Below are 16,310 nucleotides of genomic sequence, written 5' to 3'. Positions count from 1 at the left end.
TCCAAGTGGAAAACCCTCAGCCCAGAATCAGCAACCCCTTCAAGTGCCTCTTCCCACATTCACACCGGGAGGTGGTGTTCCAAGGTGGTCTTAGCATTGCATTGGCCAGCTTATTACTGGATCAGCAGGAAGCTTATTAAAAGGAAAGAAAACTCAATGAGCATCAGGTATTCTGCATTGGGCAAACTAACATTGTAATGCGATGTCGCCTAAGGTCATTTGATCCTTTGAGATTTAAATGAAATTGGCTTGAGTCCCTATTCCACATCCTGCGGGATATGCCTAAAACTTCTCCAAGATCCCTGCAAAATACCAGTCTCATGTTCTCATGGTCACATCTAGCTTCAAATTCTTTTTCTTGCTGGACTTTTGATCTCAGTTCATTTTGCTTGTATCTCATCTCCTATGGGCATTTTCTTTCCTCTGCTCCAGACGTGGAATTTAGCTGTTTGCCTCACCTGCACCTCGCCACAAAACAAAAACAAAAACAAAAACAAACAAAAACAAAACAAAACAAAAAAATGGCATTTCTACAGTAAGTAGATTTTCATGACGTTTCTATATGTGAGGGAGGTTACCACACATATAATTAAAAATAGTAGTGAATATTGATTATCCCTATTTTTTTAAAACTGAAGTATAGTTGACAGACTGTATTTTATTAGTTTCAGGTGTACAACATAGTGTTTCTACGATTGTATACATTAAGAAATGCTCACTATGATAAGTGTAGTCCACCATCTATCACCATAAAAAATTACTATAATATTATTGACTAAATTCTCTATGCTGTACTTTTCATCCCCATGACTTGCTTATTTTGTACTGGAAGTCAGGACCTCTTAATCCCTTTCCCTCATCTCCTTATCCCTCCTCTCTGGCCACCACCAGTTTGTTCTCTATAGCTATGAGTCCGTTTCCCTTTTGTTGTTCTCATTGCTGTTCCTTGTTCTTATGTCTCTTGGATATCCTGAGCTTTGGAAGTTTTCGCAGGTCACAATTCTTGGTGGGCTTCCTTCTGATCTCTAACTCTTCTCCATCACCTCTGTTCTCTTCTATCTTTATACTTGTGTTTATTCTTATGCAAGTTTATTTTGCCTTAGTTCATTCAGGCTGCTGTAGTAAAAAATACCCCTAGACTGGGTGGCTTAAACAGTATTCACTTGTCACAATTCTGGAGGCCAGTAAGCTCAAGGTGTCAGCAGATCTGGTGATGAGAACCCACTTCCTGGGTCACAGATGGCTGTCTTCTCACTATGTCCTCACATGGTGGAAGGGAAAAAGGAGCTCTCTGGCATCTCTTTTATAAGGGCACTAATCTCTTTTATGAGGGCTGCACACTCATGACTGATCGCCTCTCCCAAAATCCCCATCTCCTAATAATCCCTCATCTCCTAATAATACCAATAATAGAGGCTAGGAAATCAACATATGAGTTTGGAAAACATACAAACATTTTACTCTCTGAATACATCATATTCCCATGTCCTCACTTTCCACATTATACTTACTTTCCTAAAGAAATAAACAGTCCTCCACTTCAGTTAAGGCCCTTTGTTACAACTATTAAAATACCTTAATTGAATTTTTAAAATTCTATTACATAACAATAAAAATAACAAAAATACCACTTACAGTATTCAGTTGTGGGGTCCTTCATACTAAAACCGTTTCTCTTATGGTTCTATCTTCTTCTGGCAATGCCATCCCCATAAATTTCCTTCAAGCTCTATAAACCAGAAATTCTAGTGTCCTGCAAGCATGTTTTTGATAGGTTTTGTCTTGACAAGCCCCAGAGTTTATCTGTTTTTCATTTGAACAGTTTTATAGAAGGTATAGATAGTCTCCTTTGCCACAGGTCAGGCAAGTCCCTATAGCCACACAGCTGGCATGATTCAACCATTTATCTACAGTGATTTGAGCACCTGACCCATGATCCCTGAAATTTCTTTTTTCTTTTTTCTTTAAATTTCTTTGTTCAACAACACATCTCTGGATTCTGGATTGTGATAATCTACCCACAGCTCTGGATGGATGGAGGATGGATGGATGGATGGATTCTTATGATAATCTACCAATAAGAGGGATCCCTGGGTGGCGCAGCGGTTTGGCGCCTGCCTTTGGCCCAGGGCATGATCCTGGAGACCCAGGATCGAATCCCACATCAGGCTCCCGGTGCATGGAGCCTGCTTCTCCCTCTGCCTATGTCTCTGCCTGTCTCTCTCTCTCTGATGACTATCATAAATAAATAAAAATTATAAAAAAAAATCTACCAATAAGAGCTATGAAACTAATGCTTCCTGGGTCTACCAAGATCATCTCTTATTTACCCAAAGCTGGCCTAATTTTACAAGGCTGAGGGAGGCTAACTTTACCCCCATGACACCCTCCCTCACTCCATTATCTCACCCAGGTCTGGACTATGCTCTTATGTGTCAGCCAGCTCCCTTTAGCTTGTCTCATTTTAAGTATAACTTTTTCTTTTTTAACAGATGTCACAGGCCCAAATGCCTGCAGAGGCCAAGTGGGTGACATAAAGGAGAGAAGCTGGGCAAATGGAGACATTAACAAGAGGAAAGAGGTAAGAATTCTCACCAAGGATGACTTCCATTGCTCAGCTCCAGCTGACTGCTGCACTGTGAGGTGCTGGGTCCGGGGATTTATTCAGTTTTTTTTTTAATTACTCATTTGAAAATGAATATTTTTAAAAACTGTATTAGCAGAACATAATATGTTTCTGGGCCTAATTGTAGGACAAAGAGAGCCAACTTGAGACTGCTGGCTCAGACTCATAAATCAAAAGTCCCAAGAGCATGTTTCCCAGTGGTACAGACTGAACCTGCTGCCCCATTTTAATAATCTTGTCATCTTCAGGCTCAACCTAATCGTGCTAGCAGGACTGGATTCTGATCCTCCCACCGATGCCCTCTCAAATTGTCCAAATTTGCTCTAAGTAGCTCTGGTTCTCAATTTGCTTCTTTCATTAAACCCGTGGTTTTAGCTTTCTTTTTTTTTTTTAAGATTGTATTTATTTATTCATGAGAAACATGGAGAGAGAGACAGAGACATAGGCAGAGGGAGAAGCAGGCACCTCACAAGGAGCCCAATGTGGGACTCAATCCCGGGACCCCAGGATCAGGACCTGAGCCAAAGGCAGACGCTCAACTACTGAGCCACCAGGTGCCCCTGGTTTTAGCTTTAAGAGGGACTTCCCATAATATCTAGATATGATTTTTCTCTGAGGAAGTCATTTGTTTCCTTTCTGAGTTTTGCCCCTTGTCATCTGTTCCATGTTTTTGGGCCACAGTTATCATTGCTATCATTCCTAATATAGTCACAACTAAAATATTCCTTTCTCCTGGTCCCACTTTTAAAAGCAATTACAGGAAATGTTTTTGGTTTTGGATATCTTCTTAGTTTTTCCTTTGTGATTTAACCTTTGCATGAAATAAAATTCATTCCTCCCAAATCAATGCATGTTTCTTTCTTCATTTTTAAAAATTCTTTCTCCTACTAATACTTTTCTTACTGTATGAATCGAATCAATTTCCAAATTGATTTCATTCCTTCTAAAGTAATAATGAAGGAATAATAATAATAAAATATCTGAGCCCCTGGAGATAGTCCTATGGTTTAAAACTTTCCAAAAATTCCCTTTTAACTTCAGGGCTACAGTAATCACAGGGATGTTTCCATACTTCAAGCCAAGATGGTAACATAGCCTCCATTCTAAGGGCCTCTGGGTCCTTATCCTTCCTTCACCTTTATGAGATGCTTCGTATGAATCCACAAACAGGACCAAGACACTCGTGATTAAATAATCCAAGGAGAATTAAAAACCTACAGTATTTAGAAGACGTAACTTCAGGAATCTGCAGAGGAGACAAGGAAGCCAGCAGTCATCCCTCAGTCTTGTTTTCCTTGATGTGGGATGAAGTTAAAAATAAGACACAGAAGAACAGAATTAGGAACATATGATTTATCATTACCAATCGAAGACAGGATAAAAACATTCACAGAGCAAAATGCCAAGCACACCTGTTCTGTATCCCCTCTGGAATTCAGCTGATTAGTATAGCTCAGCTTTAACAGTCTAATTCCAGAATCAGTGCTTAAAATGCAGTTATGTCAATAATATTAGGTCCTGCAAACAACAAGTCAAGGATGGCCATGGTGGCTTCTCCAGGGTCTTCCTCTCTCAAGTTATATTTCTGCCCCTAAATATCACTTTGAATTTCTACCCTAAGGATCTTCCTGTGTCACGCATAATATATTGGAGGTTTGCAAATCTAAGACTTCCCTCTGTGTTTATCTGATGGAGAAAATAGGTGCAATGATGACTTGCCTAAATAAGATTTAAAAATTAGATTTACTCAGGGTTTTCTGATGGAAAATAGATTGGAATAAGAGGACTGACCTGATTTATATCTCTGCCTTCATTTGCAGAAAGAGAATTTGGAGGACAGGACACTCCGTGCCAAGAGAAGCAACTTCCCTTGCCTGCTGATCCACATTAGAGCAGGCAGGAGAAGAAAAAGAGAGTGGAGTGCTTTCAAAGACAGAGACCATCTCATGTGCCATTTTTTAAAATAATAAATTTATTTTTTATTGGTGTTCAATTTGCCAACATACAGAACAACACCCAGTGCCTTTTTTTTTAACTGCCTGTGACTCTTAGTACAACAGTAAGGATGCCATAAAAACAGAAAGACAATTTTTAAACTAAGTTGAGAAAATGTAGATTATAATTCTTATAAACTCTATATTGCAACTTCCAGAAATTTAGCTTCTATAGTTTCTAATGCACTCTCATAGAAGGACCATGAGGCAGAGAGGTATTACTTACTTTACACCCATCATTTCTTCTGGAGACACAGAAAAGAACAAGTTTGTTACCATAGGTCCAAGAACTAGACCCCTTCAGATCCAATTTGTTCTCTCAAAATCTACATGGTTAACTGGATTAAAAATGAATTCCCATAAAGCCTGTGCTATTCTCTTTTTTCCATCTATTACCTCTTTTACATCATGCATACATCATGTCTCTGAACATTATGCAAGGGAGAAGTTATAAAGATCATGGGTATTATCTCATACAGGAAACAATCACCATTTAAATTTGGTTTTCCCGGGATCCCCAAGTGGCTCAGCGGTTTAGCGCTGCCTTCAGCCCAGGGCCTTATCCTGGAGACCTGGGATCGAGTCCCACATCGGGCTCCCTGCATGAAGCCTGCTTCTCCCTTTGCCTGTGTCTCTGCCTCTCTCTCTCTCTGTGTCTATCATGAATAAATAAATAAAATCTTAAAAAAAAATTTGGTTATCCCTATAACACACATATCTTTACTAGAAATAGGATGGAAGGGTATAAGAAATCTTCAGAGCTGAAATTCAAACCTACCATAAAGCTCTAAATTGGCCTGCTTTTCCAGCATCACCTTCTGCCTCCCAGAGAGACCTTCTTTCCTCCAATATCACCTCCTGTAGTTCCACAATCAAGCAAGAAATGTCAGGTGTATCAGAGCAAGAAGATGATTTTATGGTGACAAAATTAAGGAAAAAACATAATTTTTTTCCCTGTTCATTTTTTGAGGGTTGGAGGCACTTCATTCTTGGTGTCAAGACTCTATAGAGAAACCTTGATGATATTTAAAATAGTGGTGTGACTTTGAGTAAGGCACTCTTCTTCTATATATGTCTGTGCTCTCATCTATAAAATGATTTAAATTAAGTAATATCTAAGAGATGCTTCTGATCAACATTCAGGAGATGATAGTTACCCATCAGTTCTGTAAGAATACCAAGGAAAAAGTCTTCAGACAGATTCATCAAGGAAGGCTTCACAGAAGAAAAGAGCATTGCTGGTAGACCACAGAGAATGAGAAGGCTTTATACAGTGGAAAAACTTTCCAGATAGGGACAAGATCAGTAAAAGTTGGGAAAAGGAAATACATGTACTTCCTAGAACTGCAGAGTCCTGCATGCCTGGTTGCTGCAAAAGAATTTTTCCATAGGTCCATTCTCTTTTACAAAAAAAAAAAAAAAATATATATATATATATATATATGTAAAGTCAAAGCATGTAAGCATCAATTTATATTTTTGTTAGAGCTTTCTTTAGCTGTAATTCAACACCATACAATTAAAATTGTATGGCATTTAAAATACGTCAATTTTTTAGTATATTAACAGATATGTCCAACTAATACATTTTAGAATATATTCAACAATCCACATCCTTTAGCTATCACCCCCAAATTCCATCATCCCCTTTACCAGCCTTAAGCAACTACTAATCTACTTTCTGACTTTATAGATTGCCTTTTCTGCACATTTCATATAAATGGAACCATAAAACCTGGATTGTAAGTGGCTTCTTTCACTTAGTATAATATTTTCAAAATTCATCTAGTTGTATTGTGTATCAGTGCTTCATTCCTTTTAAAGCTATATAATATTCCATTGTATGGAAATATTACATTTTGTTTACTCATTCATCAGCTGATGGACCATTTCTTCTGTTTCCATCTTTTGACTATTATTATATGGAAATACCACATTTTATTTACTCATTCATCAGCTGATGGACATTTTTGCTGTTTCTGTCTTTTGACTATAATGAATAATGCTGTTAAAAAATATTCATGTATAAGTTTTTATGTGGACACGTGTTGCCATTTCTCTTGGGTGTATACCTATGGGTGGAATTTCTGGTTCGTGTGGTAATTCTTACTTAACTGTTGGACTATTTTCCAAAGTGGCTGCACCATTTTATAATCTCACCAGCAGAGAATGAGAGCTCGTTTCTCTACATCCTCACCCACACTTGTTATTATTTGTCTTTTGATTACAGCAATCCCAGTGAGTATGAAGTGCTGTTAAGATTTCTTTTTTTTTCTTTTTTTAATAATAAATTTATTTTTTATTGGTGTTCAATTTGCCAACATACAGAATAACACCCAGTGCTCATCCCGTCAAGTGCCCCTCTCAGTGCCCGTCACCCAGTCACCCCCACCCCATGCCCTCCTCCCCTTCTACCACCCCTAGTTCGTTTCCCAGAGTTAGGAGTCTTCATGTTCTGTCTCCCCTTCTGATATTTCCCACCCATTTCTTCTCCATTCCCTTCTATTCCCTTTCACTATTATTTATATTCCCCAAATGAATGAGAACATATAATGTTTCTTCTAGGTACAAGTACTTTATCAAATGTAGGATTTGTTCCCAATCAGGAGAAAAGTCAGATTATTAACACTGCCACATTTTAAAGGACAGAAACAAAAGTCTTCCAGTACAAGTTTATAAAAAGTGTATTATTTCTGCAAAACACATCTGAGTTTCTATATAGCAATCATCAAATGGTTTAAACTCTGCTTTTTTCTAAACTTTCATTAAAGACATCACCAATGGGGGCACCTGGGTGGCTCAGTTGGTTGAGTGTCTGCCTTCAGCTGAGGTCATGATCCCAGAGTCCTGGCATGAAGCCCCATGTCAGGCTCCCTGCTCAGCGGGGAGTCTGCTCCTTTCTCCCTCTGCCCCTCCCCCGGACTGTGCTTTCTTTCTTTCTCAAATAAATAAAATCTTTTTTTAAAGATTGATTCATTCATTCATTCACTGATTTCAGAGACATAGTGACCGAGAGAGAGAGAGCAGGGGCAGAGCGAGAGGGAGAGATGAACTCCCTGCTGAGCAGGGAGCCTGAAGAGGGACTCGATCCCAGGACCCTGAGATCATCACCTGAGTCAAAGACAGACGCTTAACCGACTGAGCCATCCAGGCACCCAAATAAATAAAATCTTGAAAAAAACTTTTTTAAAGACATCCCTAATGTTGGTTGATAATAAAATAAATATGCAAAGATATATACATAAGTGCTTCTACAGAGAGGAACTTCTGACTATCCCTGCAAGGTGCATAATTTTATAAATCATGTTTTACAAATTCACATACTAGAATTACATTTCAAAAGGAGTCTTAGAAGACATCTGGCTACATGCTGTCTTCATTAAAAAGATGTTCTGTGCTACAGAAAATGTGTTAGAGATACCCTCTACATGAAGTATGACTGGATAGTTCCAATCTCATATGATTGACCAATTAGTTGCTTCCAAAGAATGAATACCACAAATCCTGAAGATATATAAACACTGGCTCATTAGAGCAAGCCATTTTCTTGTTAGCCTGTGGTCTCTGTTATGTGCTGAATGGTAAAATGTAATTCACTGGTCACTCTTTATGGACACCAAAAGATTTCATTTCTGAAAATACACTCAGGGAAGAAAAGGTGTTTTTAGATCACAGAATTCAAAAAACATAACTTTCTCTGTGTTCAAAGTTGAAAAAAGTACCACACTGCTCCTGTGCACTTTGTCTTCTGCCCTGACAATTCTAGTGGGTGCCCATTCTAATATTATCTTAAAATTCCCCTTCCTTGAGCAATGGAGGCTGAGTGCATCTGAAATAGTTGAATTCTACTCCACTGAGCTCAGCCACAGGCCCTGCATGGAAAGACCTGGGAAACATTAGCTTGCTTCTGGTCTGGCCATAATGAAAATAAATGAGGGCTTCAATTTAAAGTCGTTACTAAAAATTTGTTCTTTCCTCCATTCTAATTCTGAGACCCACTTGCAGCTAATTAGAACGGTTCCCAGCGTGATCGCCCAGCACACTGCTAGTGTAAACACCAACCATCTGAGTTTCATTACAATAAAGAAATCAAATAAACAGTGGACCAGAAAACAGTAGTTTGGGCATGGCTCATTACAGCACAATGCAGTTAACATTCCTCACTCAGGAAGGGAAAGAAGGCATCGGGCAGTGAGGCTGATGCCCAGCGCTTTCCATTCTTATTAACGATGTTAGTGGGGCTGGGATTATTTCTTACCATTAAATTTTTCTGGAGAAAGAAGAGGGAGTTTTTTGTTTTGGGTTTTTTTTAATGAAAAGGAAAAAGAAGTTCTCTCTGAACCTCGTAAACAAAGAGAAAAGGTAATTATTTGCTTTGGACTACTCACTGCTTCTCCAGTTCCTCATAAGATACGTTGTTTACAATTTAAATAAGGAAAAAAGAAAAAAGGAAGGGAAATACAGTGTCCATTAACCGACTCAAGGTTTTTATTATTTACCTTAGGTATAAACAAATTTCTGCCAACATAGGCTGGACATGACTATATGATTCCTAATCTCCCCCCACCCCAAAAAAAAAATAATAAGTAAACACATAAATAAGTGAAAGAGTAACTCAAGTTATTTAGATATTTTACTCATCTCAATCTTACCAACTAATATTTGGGAAAATTCACATAAAAATAATCATTTTCAGGGTTCATCTACATTATTCAGCATGACCTTGGAACTATTAAAGAGAAAATAACCCCAAATATTTCTGTCTCAAAAATTTAACCCTGTTCTTTTCTCAAAAACCCAAGTATTTCTATCTCTAAAATTTAACCCTGTAAAATTCCTAAAACATGAATTGAATTTGGTTCACAAACTCAATAGAGGTATGAATCCTTTGGTTATATCATATTCTGTGAAGAAAACATGAACCAACTCCAGCACCTTCCACCATATGCCTTGTATGTCTGTGATATACAGAACTCACATCTGGCCCCTTTCCCCTGCACATGATAGAAGTCAGTTCGCCCCTAATGATAATGCAGCTTCAATGAAGCTAGTGTAGAAACACCTTTTATTTCCCCTCTTAGAGAATCTAGCTTTAGGCGTGCAAGTATCACACGGCTGGTATTTACAATTTTTTTCATTAAAATTGTTACAGACAGATTATGATACTTGTGGGAATGTATTCACTCAGAAGGTTCCAGATGCTTTGGGCAAAGATTAAAATACCTCTAAAATAGCCTCTTTATGTTCCCACTTGGACTACTCTAAAAAGCTGTTGCACAAAAGGACCCAAACCAAGAACCTAAACCACATGAATCAATAATTGAAGAAAAGTCACACACACACAAAAGCAAATAGTATTCAAGCGAATCATGTTAGGAAAAAAGAACTAAATCAGTGGAACTAAGAGCTAAAATGCATGCTCTAACCTTGAGATTCAGTTTAATCTGTGGAAGGAAACAATCACTCATCTCTTGGGGAAAAAAAAAGAATAAAGAAACAGGGAGGCATTTGTCTACAGCAGTTGCTCAGTAAGGAACTTCAAGAAAAAAAAAGTATGCCTTCATATAGCAATTTAAAGTATTGTTTTGGAATTAATTGTCTATCAATCATCCATAGGGTGAAAGAAAATTAAAGTCAAGGAAAATAAAAGTAAATGTCTAGAGAAACTAAAACTAAACACAGCAATTTTTAAAAACTGAAAGCACTGTCATTTCACATTTTTTGATAACTTGCATAACCTGCTTCACCTCAGAACACTCTACTTAGGTCATCTGTTTGTTAGATGCCAAATCTATTCACTGAGTTTTCAAGTGGAATTTGTATACTTTCATGTCCATGTCTGTAAAATGAGAGACTGGGATGAGATCACTGGGAGAGGCTGTCCAGCAATTACAGCTGAGAGCCAGACCCTCACCAACAGGTAATACACGTGTCCCACTCTGAGCAGCAGCCGTGGTCCTTTGCTGGTCAGGGTGTGCTGTGACAGCACCAGCACTGACCAACCTGCTTACAGCCACTGTCATGTTCAGTGGAGTTGAATGGGGACCCTATTGCTCCTTTGGAAGTTCCCTTTGCATACACATTCTCTCAAGACTGGAAGAATGCTGGAAATAGTCTAATAATTTAATGAATGCCAAAAGGATGACAATCATGCTATCCTTTCATTTTACTTTGCATTGGATAGAATTTTTCCTTTCAGAAGGAAAAATTAATTATTTTATTATTAATTTTTCCTAACAGGATGATATAGTCCAAATGTAGCTCACAGAATTGTGATAGAACATTAAACCAAGCAAATAGGGATGGACTGCTTGGCTCGCTTTGTCATGCCTCTTACGAACTGTCTACGGTGCATGAGGCCTTTAAGAGTATTATTTTATACTATCTTTGCAACTATGCTATGGGATCCACAGTTCACACACAATGCCACTGAAAAAACAGGGACATGGATCGGCCTGTGTGTTTCTCAAAGCGGGGAACTGGAGGAGATGGGATTTGAAACCAGGTTTCACTTTACTCTAAAATCCGTGATCCCCCTTCTACCTCGAGTATATTTACTTTATTATTTTTTATTTTTTTATATTTACTTTATTTTACTTTATTTTTAGTGTATAAATTATAAACTTTGCCATAAACTAGGTTTTAGAAATAAATACACTTAATGCATTTTAGAATATAAATATACTTAAAGCAAACTGTACGATGGAAAGTACATACAGTTCTGAGGTATAGTGACCCTCATTAGAACATGCATTAAAGCATGCATATTGCAGCAAATAAAACAGAAAAGCAGCTATGTTTAATCTCAGATAACTAAACCATTGAACTCTACAGGTAGAAATTCATTTTTTTATGGCTCAGTTGATAGAACATGTGACTCTTGATCTCATGTTGTGAGTTCAAGCCTCATATTAGGGATGAGGATTATTTAAAAATAAAATCATAAAAAAAGAAATTAATTGTTTAAATCTCAGATTGCTTTTCTTCTGCCACATGGCATGTTCATGGAACGTGGACCCCTGCAGCGATAGGTTACACATAAACCAAAATAATCTAAAGGAAGTATAACTCACCTAAAGCTTTTCTAGGGAAAACAAAGGGAATGAAGAACTGATTCGCAGATTATTCTCTGCTTGGGATTATTCATATGTCTCTCGGAAAGTCACTGAGAAAAACTGAAAAGGAGATAACACATTATAAAATGTGGCTGAAAAGGAAAAGAAAGATTTTTGTTTTGTTTTGTTTTAATCTGTGTTCTGCCACAGAGCAGTTGCCTGAACTTATATGTTCATATAAGTACTTTATCATAACTATGATATAGTTTTAGATATATGATATAAACTATAAATTATGATATAGTTTATAGATATCATAACTATGATAAAGTACTTATACCTTCTGCTATTTTTTATCTGTAATATTGAGGTATTGAGCTAAGATTTCTCTCGTATCTCTGATGCTCTATTAGACTGTGAACCATAAAAAAGAACCTCAATGGTGTCCATTATGATTTTAATGTAGAATCTAGGCTTCCTCTGGTAGAAGGCAAATTCTCCTGGCTCTTCAAATCATATATGTCCCTGAAACTCATTTTAATTGTCCTAAGTCCACTCAAGGCAGGAAAGCAACAGATACTACCAGAAGCTTACAATAATCAACTTTAGAAGAATGTGTGTATATGCACACATGTGTTCAGGGTGTGTGTGTGTGTGTGTGTGTCCAGGAAAGGTCATAAATTTGACCTCCGGGAAGCAGCAAAGGTTCCATCCACAGAGCCTGCTGTGACAGCATCTGGAAATTCCTCGCTAGGGTCAGTGGGGAGACATTCTCTGTTTACTTTGCTTTCGTTTTATACCCATGTGGTGTTCAGCATATCAATAATATATTTCAATCTCATCATGAAACCCTTTAATGATTTACTTTTCAAACCTCTCAGGCCCATCTAGCCACAGGAAAACCCATTCCTTTTGTTACAAGCTGAAAGGATGACAGTCAAAACACAGACAGAAGAAAAAGCACTGAGTGGAATCTTACCTCGCTCCTCCCGCTCCCCCACAGTAGCCATAGCTGAGCTTTCCACGTCTGGAAAGAGCATGGGGAAGGCTGCTAACTTCCTGTAGCAACTTTTTCTATAAGTGACACGTGTAGAAACACATGGAGTTTTTACATGATTGGCAGTATTCACCGAAAAATTTTCTGCAAAACTGAATGTGGCAATAATTAGTTCTGGGACTCCTTAGAGCACTACTGCCTAAAAAATTTATAGACATTTTCATATATTTCATACTCTCCTGTGTAGATCACGCCAAAAGTTCATTTAATTCCACACTATTGTTAGAAATCCTCTGAACTTTAGTAGGAATCATTTGTGTGAGGATTGGTGTGGAGTTATGTTGTAGAGGTTTCTGGGATGAATGGGTGGTGACTTGGTGGAGATGGACACTTGGAGGCAGGAGACGACTGACTGCTTCAGTGTGAGAGCAGGAAGGCAGCAGAGGAAGGAGGAAATAAGTCTTACTGTGGAGAGGAAGTTTATCATAAGAAGGGATGAGGACATTAACTCCTCTACTATATGGAGTGAGCATATATGGAGTGAGATATATGGAGTATGTTACTGATGTGCTTACCATAGCTTTTAGGGACAGCAGTCATTCAACTGATCAATCACCAAGACAATTCTCGATGACTGACACTAATATCCCTCTGAGTGTCCAAGTCAAAACTTAGATTATCATCTTTGTCTCATTCTCTCCACTCACCCTCCGGGTCTAGTCACTTTCCATGTCTGTCGATGCTCTCACCTAGAATTTTCCCAAATCAGTTCAAGTCAGTCTCCCACACAGCCATCGTGGTCCCCAGGACCTGGGCCTATGAGGAGCCTAGATATTCCCTATGCTCCTACACACTCTTGTATATAGCTTTTTTTTTTTTCTCTACAATTGAGACAGAGCAACCATATTTAAATGCAATCAAACTGTGTCACCTACATGCTTAAGCCCTTCTTTGTTTATAGAGGTGCTCAATAAATATCAGATGATTTTAATGGAATAGCCAGTGTTCTTGTAAAGGTGGCTGTGTATGAAACAAAACATTAATAGCATTTTCATCTACATTTGAAATTAAATAGGGCAAGCAAGGTGAAGCAAAGAAAGAAACATTTATTAGAAACTTATTATGTACCTGTTGTATCAATACATGATTTTATTTGACATGGGAACCTTTCAGCGTAGCCTTCATTACTTTCATCTTGCAGATGAGAAAACGGAGCTACAAAGAGACTAAATGTTTTGTTTTCATAGGGTTACACAAGCAACAAGTGTCAGGGCCAGAATGGTTGCCTATTCCAATATTGTTTTACTCCATGCTCACTCCATATAGTAGAAGAGTTGATGTCCTCATCCCTTCTTATGATAAACTTCCTCTCCACAGTAAGACTTATCTCTTCCTTCCTCTGGTACCTTCCTGCTCTCAAACTGCCTCTCCCGGATTCAAAAAGGAAAAGAGGTTTGAAGCAGTCATCTCCTGCCTCAAGTGTCCATCTCCACCAAGTCACCAACCCATTCATCCCACAAACCTCCACAACATAACTCCACCCCAATCCTCACACAAATGATTCCTCCTAAAGTCACCAATGACACCCTTGCCACAGAATCAGAGGATCCTTTTCAGCCTTCCTCTGTCATAAAGTCTCAAGAGCAAATCATATCTTCACTGTTTTCCTTACATAAAAGATTATCTTACCCCAGAACCTCCTGATTTTCTCCTTCTTCCATCCTGATCTCCACTTCTCAATTTCCTTATGGGCTCACTCTCCTCACCACAGCTTTTAATTCCTGGGAGCTTCAGTCCTTTATGTCCTCCCTTTGCACACTCCCGATAAGATATTTAATATACTACAGCACAATCCTAAGGGTCTAAGAATAATTTTTAACACATTCCTTTCCCTCATATCACTCTGTATCCACTTCCATTACGTAGCTCTAGAAGGGATTTGAACTCTTAAACATCTTCATAATCCACAGACTTATTTCAATGTCTATCAATTGTGGGGTACCTTGTTATTGGGGAGGATGAGAGCATTAAAAATAATAATAGTTTTATATATTCCTTTGGCCCTTAGAGAGGAGAAGGGCAAAGGGCTAGATCTGAACCAGATCTGCGACGATCCTACACCAGTAGCTTTAAAATACTTTCCAATAGATCATATACAGTTCCCTGAACATTCTCTTTAATCTCTGAGCACAGTCAAGAAATCAAGTTATAACATAGGTGCTCTATGGACAGAAACTGGAGAAAGCGAATGAGGCTATTTTTAAGAAGACCCTGCACTATAAACCTAGTCACAGGGATTCTGCTGAACATATATTCCCTTTGGTGGTAGTAAAAATTTTCTGTTTAGGTTTTCCCAAAGCTTGAGAAAAGTAACCTCACCCACCTATCAGGTAAAGAGGCCATCAGAACAACAGCCTAATGTCCAATGCTGCGACTGCCTTCAGCATTGTGTTCTCATATCACATGTTCCACTGTTCCCAGAGGCAAAAGAAAAGTGGAATAAGCAAGGAGAAATTTGTGGCCAAATTTGTGGTCAAAAAGGAAATTATGTTGCTATAAGGCAAAGAAGACAAGAAAGGAGCAGGATTTCCGGCATGGCAGCCTGAAGAGCTAACACCATGTTTAAGAACAATTCTAGGCAGACAGAGTTGAAAGAACTAGGGCAGAATGGATGAAAGACCTGGTGGACAAAGAATACTGAACTCTGATCACCCCTGTTACAGCGCGTTCATGAAGCAGAGATTCCACACACAGAGGAGCAAGGCAAGAAGACTGGGGCCTCCGACACCTGCCAACCCAACAGTTTCACTCTGGAACACGTGGGCTATTGCCTTTTCCCCCAACTCCAGAGCAGGCATGCAAAGGTTCTGTCAAAGTGGTTCAGGAGAATAGGCAGTCCACAAAAACCGAGAGCTCTGTAACTTTACCTAAGGGGACTGAGGTTGTATGGAACAGACTATGGGGAAATTCATGCCTGAAGACTCTGTCAAACAAGGAAGATGTTAGTGGTGAGCCATTAAGAGGACACTGATAGGTTCACATTAACAGCAAGTGAAACAACAGACCACGAGACATTTAACAGAGAGGAAAAGACAGTTCAGAATATTCCTCCTAGAGCTGGAGCATGCCTCAAACACTGCAAATACACTAACCTGGAAAAGATGCTTGAATTTAACTGGTTGAGTCGATGGAGAATTTAAGCTTGTGGTTGAAAACAACAGAGCAGGGGCAGCCCTGGTGGCTCAGTGGTTTGGCACCGCCTTCAGCCCAGGGCGTGATCCTGGAGACCCGGGATCGAATCCCACATCAGGCTCCCTGCATGGAGTCTGCTTCTCCCTCTGTCTGTGTCTCTGCTTCTCTCTCTGTGTGTGTCTGTCATGAATAAATAAATAAAATCTTAAAAAAAAAAGAAAATAAAAGAAATCAACTAGCAATCAACTAGCAATTAGTGGAAGCTAACAGCTGGGTGTGGTATCAATAGAGGCAAAGCAGCCAGAAGCTTAGTGGGGAGGTCAGGGAAAGGGAGAGACATAGAGAGTCTGGGTAAAACCATAATCATCCCTATTGGTCAGGGAGATTATGCACATGCCCAGAGCTGCACTTCGAGGAGTGGCACCAGAGGTTGCTTGTTGTGGAGG

At 38.8% G+C, this 16,310-nt stretch overlaps 2 long non-coding RNA genes across 2 annotated transcripts; one reads left to right on the top strand and one right to left on the bottom strand.

The window, feature by feature from the left end:
• Window positions 1-2,464: 2,464 nt before the first annotated feature.
• Window positions 2,465-4,984, top strand: LOC119876598. Its single transcript, XR_005363991.1, has 2 exons — window positions 2,465-2,581; window positions 4,447-4,984. It is a non-coding gene; the product is annotated as an uncharacterized LOC119876598 (long non-coding RNA).
• LOC119876599 lies at window positions 3,668-16,013 on the bottom strand. The gene is made up of 5 exons (XR_005363992.1): window positions 15,825-16,013; window positions 12,655-12,824; window positions 11,694-11,795; window positions 5,399-5,478; window positions 3,668-3,920 (listed from the first exon to the last, which is right to left on the bottom strand). It is a non-coding gene; the product is annotated as an uncharacterized LOC119876599 (long non-coding RNA).
• Between the last annotated feature and the right edge of the window lie 297 nt (window positions 16,014-16,310).

This window comes from Canis lupus, chromosome 9 (genome assembly GCF_011100685.1).
Source record: "Canis lupus familiaris isolate Mischka breed German Shepherd chromosome 9, alternate assembly UU_Cfam_GSD_1.0, whole genome shotgun sequence".
NCBI lineage: Eukaryota > Metazoa > Chordata > Mammalia > Carnivora > Canidae > Canis > Canis lupus.
Note: the sequence above shows the minus strand (reverse complement) of the source record. Positions and strands in the feature narration are given on the sequence as shown.